The 6,000-nt window shown below is 47.0% G+C and overlaps 1 protein-coding gene across 1 annotated transcript in view; it reads left to right on the top strand.

Annotated features, from left to right (window-relative positions):
* The window catches only part of AK4 (adenylate kinase 4), a 77,781-nt gene that overhangs the window by 50,813 nt on the left and 20,968 nt on the right, over positions 1-6,000 (top strand). The gene's annotated exons all lie outside the window — the stretch shown is intronic.

The raw sequence follows: 6,000 nt of genomic DNA, 5'->3' as shown, positions 1-6,000 counted from the left end.
ATCGAGTAAGGAAAGTATAGTAAATGTTTCTATATGTAGGTTTGTCTGATTCCTAGATTCTTTTTCTAAGCAAAAACAGTTTACTGACATGGCAGAAAACCCCCCTCAATACTCCCTACTAGCACAAATCCCCCCATTCCCCCTCCTAGCACGAGATCCCCTTCAATACTCCCTACTAGCACAAATCCCCCCCATTCCCCCTCCTAGCACGAGATCCCCTTCAATACTCCCTACTAGCACAAATCCCCCCATTTCCTCTCCTAGCACGAAATTCCCTTCAATACTCCCTACTAGCACAAATCCCCCCATCCCCCCCTCCTAGCACGAAATTCCCTTCAATACTCCCTACTAGCACAAATCCCCCCATTCCCCCTCCTAGCACGAAATTCCCTTCAATACTCCCTACTAGCACAAATCCCCCCCATTCCCCCTCCTAGCACGAAATCCCCTTCAATACTCCCTACTAGCACAAATCCCCCCCATTCCCCCTCATTGTGTCATTGGTAGGAGTTGTGCCCCATGGTTGTGTCATTGGAAGGAGCTGTGCCCCATCATTGGTGTCATTGGGCCCCATCATTGTGTCATTGAAGGAGTTGTGCCCCACTGTTGTGTCATTGGTAGGAACTGTGCCCCATTATTGGTGTCATTGACCCCCCATCATTGTGTCATTGGTAGGAGTTATGTCCCATCGTAGTGTCATTGGTAGGAATTGTGCCCCATCGTTGTATTATTGGTAGGAATTGTGCCCCATTATTGGTGTCATTGACCCCATCATTGTGTCATTGGTAGGAGTTATGTCCAATTGTTGTTTCATTGGTAGGAATTGTGCCCCATTGTTGGTGTCACTAGGAAGAATTGTGCCCCATCATTGGTGTCTTTGGAAGGAACTGTGCCCCATCATTGGATGGTGTTGTGCCCCATTGTTGGTGTCATTGGATGATGTTGTGCCCCATCGTTGGTGTCATTGGATGGAGTTGTGCCCCATCGTTGGTGTCATTGGATGGAGTTGTGCCCCATCGTTGGTGTCATTGGATGGAGTTGTGCCCCATCATTGGTGTCATTGGATGGACTTGTGCCCCATCATTGGTGTCATTGGATGGACTTGTGCCCCATCGTTGGTGTCATTGGAAGGAATTGTGCCCCATCATTGGATGGTGTTGTGCCCCGTTGTTGGTGTAATTGGATGTTGTTGTGCCCCATCGTTGTGTCAGTGGATGGAGTTGTGCCCCATCGTTGTGTCAGTGGATGGAGTTGTGCCCATCGTTGTGTCAGTGGATGGAGTTGTGCCCATCGTTGTGTCAGTGGATGGAGTTGTGCCCATCGTTGTGTCAGTGGATGGAGTTGTGCCCATCGTTGTGTCAGTGGATGGAGTTGTGCCCCACCATGTCATTGGTAGGAGTTGTGCCCCATCGTTGTGTCATTGGTAGGAATTGTGCCCCATCGTTGTGTCATTGGTAGGAATTGTGCCCCATTGTTGATTCATTGGTAGGAATTGTGCCCCATTGTTGATTCATTGGTAGGAATTGTGTCCCATCGTTGTTTCATTGGTAGGAATTGTGCCCCATCGTTGTTTCATTGGTAGGAATTGTACCCCATCATTGGTGTCAGTGAATGAAGCTATGCCCCAAGTCTGGCCGCAGTTTGGGAGGCCACTGGTTTAATCCATCATCTAATTAGGATAAAACTCTGTTGCTGTAATTGGGGGCACCAGTTAATGCAAAATCTAATCAGATAAGACTTTAGCCATAAACATTTCCCTGAACTTGCTTGGAAAATCCTCGTGAGCAGATTTTATGGTCATTCCAAATCATGGCGGAACGAAGGCGCTGATGGGTCAGAAATCACATGAATCTTTTTATAGCTTTGTTATCAATTCTTCAACAAACATTCTCCTCCTAAATTGTGTACAGCGGCATCCCTTATTTAACAATCAATTCATTATTATTTGGCTTTGGTAAGCGGCGCATGCCCACAGAGGATTCTCGGCTGAAAGTCCGGCAGAAGTTAGACCCTGCCGGTGTCCTATCATATAAGGTCCCCCATCCGATAGTGTCCGCTGTGTATTGCGCATGCGCAGTACACAGCAACAGAGATTCCGAAAATTGCCGAGGATGAATGGCGCCTGCGCACTGAGTCCAGGTTCTATCCCCACCATCCAAGTGGACATAGAGTAGGAATATAAAAGAGCTGAGCGCAGCGAGGCCGAGCCCGAGGCGTGGCGAGCTAAGCTCGTCCGCGAGGGGCCCTCTAATATTCACAACCCTATGTCCGCTTGGATGGTGGGGCTACCACCTCCACTCACGGCGCAGGCGCCGTTCAGCTTCGGAGATTTTCCGAAGCTTCGCCTGCTCCGTACTGCGCATGCGCAGTACGGGGCGGACACTATATGATGGCCGGACACTATCTGCCAGAACACCAGAAAGAAATCTCCCACGCGCATGCGTGGGAGTGACGATATCATGCATGGCTCCCTCACAGCGCCAGAGCCGCGATACCTGGAAGACACGCAGAGGGAACATGTGAGCTCCCTCGGCGTGGATTGGGCGAGATGTCGAGGCCTCGTTCTAAGGTAAGTATTTCATAATGAGCTAGTATGCGGTGCCCTATCCAGAAAGAGGGGTGGGGGGGGGCCCTATAATACTGTGTTTCTGATCCCACCCACATATCTCTGCAGCCAATGGGAGAGTCGAGGGGCCCTGCTGTCATTTTGGATGATCTCACCTGGAACCCCCTTCCATATTTATCACTGGCTCCTTAATACCCCCCTTGTGGTGCCATCCCTTTACCATGGCAGTGCTTTTTGGTTCCCCCCCCCAGCCTTTGCATCCTCATCACCCTTCTGAGGTCCTCCTTGGACTCCTTTCCAGTTATAATCAACCTAATCAGCTTCCCTCTAACATGTTTCAGGCACTGGGATCTAGAGGGGAGCTGTTTAGGCTGATTATAACTGGAATAGAGTCCAAGGAGGACCTCAGAAGGGTGATGAGGATGCAAAGGCTGAACGTTCTGGAGGGGAGGTAGGTCCATCTTTTATATAAAGCTACCCACAATCCACTGCAGCAGCTCATTGCACTGTGAGCCAATAAGCTTTACTGTTCTTCACCAGATTAACATGTTTCAGGCACTTATCTGAATTGTAGGGTGCTTCTCCCTGCAGCATCCTGTCATTTTTGCATGTAGCGCAGCCGTGCATGGCTTCTCTCCGATAACATATAACGTGTGTTGGCGTTCTGATTGTTTTTTGTTCCATGTGCAGTGATGGATGTGTGACCGCGGGTGGGACGCGGGTTTGTGTTTTGCCAAAAATGTTGGCACTGAAGCAGATAGTTGGGCGGTTCCGTCGTGTGGAATGCTCAGCACTTTACCTGCAGTAACCTCCCCGCATAGCAATCGCTGTGGTTAGTACCATGCAAGTGTCAAAGTTGACGTGTAGCAATGCTTCCAGGTAGGTATGGCGATGAAATCATGCCGAGCATCTCCTGGTTCACATCCGCTTTCATTTTCATTCTCCAAAGGGGAGGTAACACAGTAACAGAAACATATGTATTGTCAAAAATATTGGGACGCCTGCGTTTACATGCACATGAACTTTAACCACTTTCACACCACGGCTTTCACACCAAGCCGCCCATAGAGTCGGCGGTAAAACGCCGCTATTTATAGCGGCGTTTCACCGTCGGATTTGCAGCACATTTCGGCCACTAGCAGGGCGCTTTTACCCCCGCTAGCGGCTGAGAAAGGGTTAAAACCGGCCGCAATCATGGCATTTTGCCGGCAGTAATGCAGCGCTGCCCCTTTGATTTCAGTGGGGAGCAGCGGTGAGTTCCCCGCTGCTTTGCCGCTCCAAAAAAGCTGCTGGCAGGACTTTTCCTGACGTCCTGCCAGCGCACCACTCCAGTATGAAAGCCCTCAGGCTTTCACACTGGAGTTAATGTAGCAGCAGTTTGAGAGCGGATTGCAGACGATGTAGCGGTGAAAGGGGTCTTAAGGACCGCCTCACGCCGATATACGTCGGTAGAATGGCACGGCTGGGCACAAGCACGTACAGGTACGTTGTCCTTTAAGAGCTCAGCCGTGGATTGCGCGCGTGCCGCCGGCAGCACACTCGCGACCCGGTCATGAGCTCCGTGACCGCGGGACCCGCGGACCCGATCGCCGCCGGTGTCCCGCGATCGGGTCACAGAGCTGAAGAACGGGGAGAGGTAAGTGTAAACAAACATCTCCCCGTGCTTCCTAGTGAGCTTGTCACTGATCGTCTCTTCCCTGTCATAGGGAAAGACGATCAGTGATGTCACATGCCAAGCCATGCCCCCTACAGTAAAAAAAAACACAAACACACTCACACTTAACCCCTCCCCGCCCCCTAGTGGTTAACCCCATTCACTGACAGTGACATTTTTACAGCAATCAATGCATTTTTAATCGCACTGATCGCTGTATTAATGCCAGTGGTCCCAAAAATGTGTCAAAAATGTCCGATGTGTCCGCCATAATGTCACAGTCACAATAAAAATCACTGATCGTCGCCATTACTAGTAAAAAAAATGAAAAATTTATAAAAATGCCATAAAACTATCCCCTATTTTGTAAACGCTATAACTTTTGTGCAAACCAATCAATAAACACTCTTTTCGATTTTTTATTTTTTTTTACCAAAAATATGTAGAATAATACGTATCGGCCCAAACTGAGGAAAAAAAATGTGTTTTTATATATTTTTGTGGATATTTATTATAGCAAAAAGTAGAAAATATTGCATTTTTTTTCAAAATTGTCGCTCTATTTTTGTTTATAGCACAAAAAATAAAAACCGCAGAGGTGATCAAATACCACCAAAAGAAAGCTCTATTTGTGGGGAAAAAAAGGACGTCAATTTTGTTTGGGAGCCATGTCGCACGACCGCGCAATTGTCAGTTAAAGTGACGCAGTGCCGAATCGCAAAAAGGGGCTTGGTCTTTTAGCTGCAAAATGGTCCGGGGCTTAAGTGGTTAATGGCATCCCAGTCTTAGGCTTGATTCACACTAACGTGTTTTTTTATGCATTTTGCAGAAATGCAGGGACGTTTTTTAACATAGGTTCCTATGGAACATGATCAATGCATTTTTGTGCCTCTGCGTTTTTGGAAAGGGTCGGGGACTTTTTTTCATGCAAAGTGCAGCGTTTTGCATGTAATGGAAGTAAATGGACCTGCATCAAAAACGCAAGTACCGGCGTGTTTACCGCGATTTTGCCACGATTTGCGTTTTGCTTTTTTTCCCATTTTTTTCGCTGTATATAGCTGGTTGCTAAGCAACCACAGTGTAATTAAAAAAAGAGCAAAACGCAAAATCGCGCTAAAAACGCGTGACCAAAAACGCGACAAGCACCGCAAAAAGCACTGAAAAAAAGCTCAAAAGCAACATGCATAGATGTGAATCGAGTCTTAGTCTGTAGGGTTCAATATTGAGTTGGCTCCGCCCTTTGCAGCTATAACAGCTTCAACTCTTCTGGGAAGACATGTGCAATGCGTTTAGATTCCGAATTTGTTTTTTAACAATTTTTGACAAATTCGTTAATTCCGAAATTTCAGAATTTTTCAATTTCCGCATTTCCGAAATCTCTGAAAATTAGGAAATTCGAAATTTCCGAAATTGGAAAATTTCCGAAATTTGAAGATGTAAAATTTTTGGAAATTCTGAATTTTTTTCGGATTTTTGAATTTCCGAATTTTCCAATTTCCAAAAAGAAAAAAAACAAATGAAACGAAAAAAAGGACACATTTTTTTGTCAGTGCACATCTAGGTAGGTTGTCCACAATGGTTTAGGAGTGTGTCTGTGGGAATGTTTGACCATTCTTCCAGAAGCGCATTTGTGATGTTGGATGAGAAGGCCTGGTTTGCAAGCTCTGCACTAATTCATCCCAAAGGTGTTCAGGTTGAGGTCAGGACTCTGTGCAGACCCAGTCAAGTTCCTCCACCCAAAACTTGCTCATCCATGTCTTTATAAACCTTGGTTTGTGCA

This window comes from Lithobates pipiens, unplaced genomic scaffold (genome assembly GCF_037356315.1).
Source record: "Lithobates pipiens isolate NorthernLeopardFrog02 unplaced genomic scaffold, aLitPip1_a1.2 Scaffold_23, whole genome shotgun sequence".
Classification (NCBI taxonomy): domain Eukaryota; kingdom Metazoa; phylum Chordata; class Amphibia; order Anura; family Ranidae; genus Lithobates; species Lithobates pipiens.
This window is presented reverse-complemented; position numbering and strand designations above follow the sequence as displayed.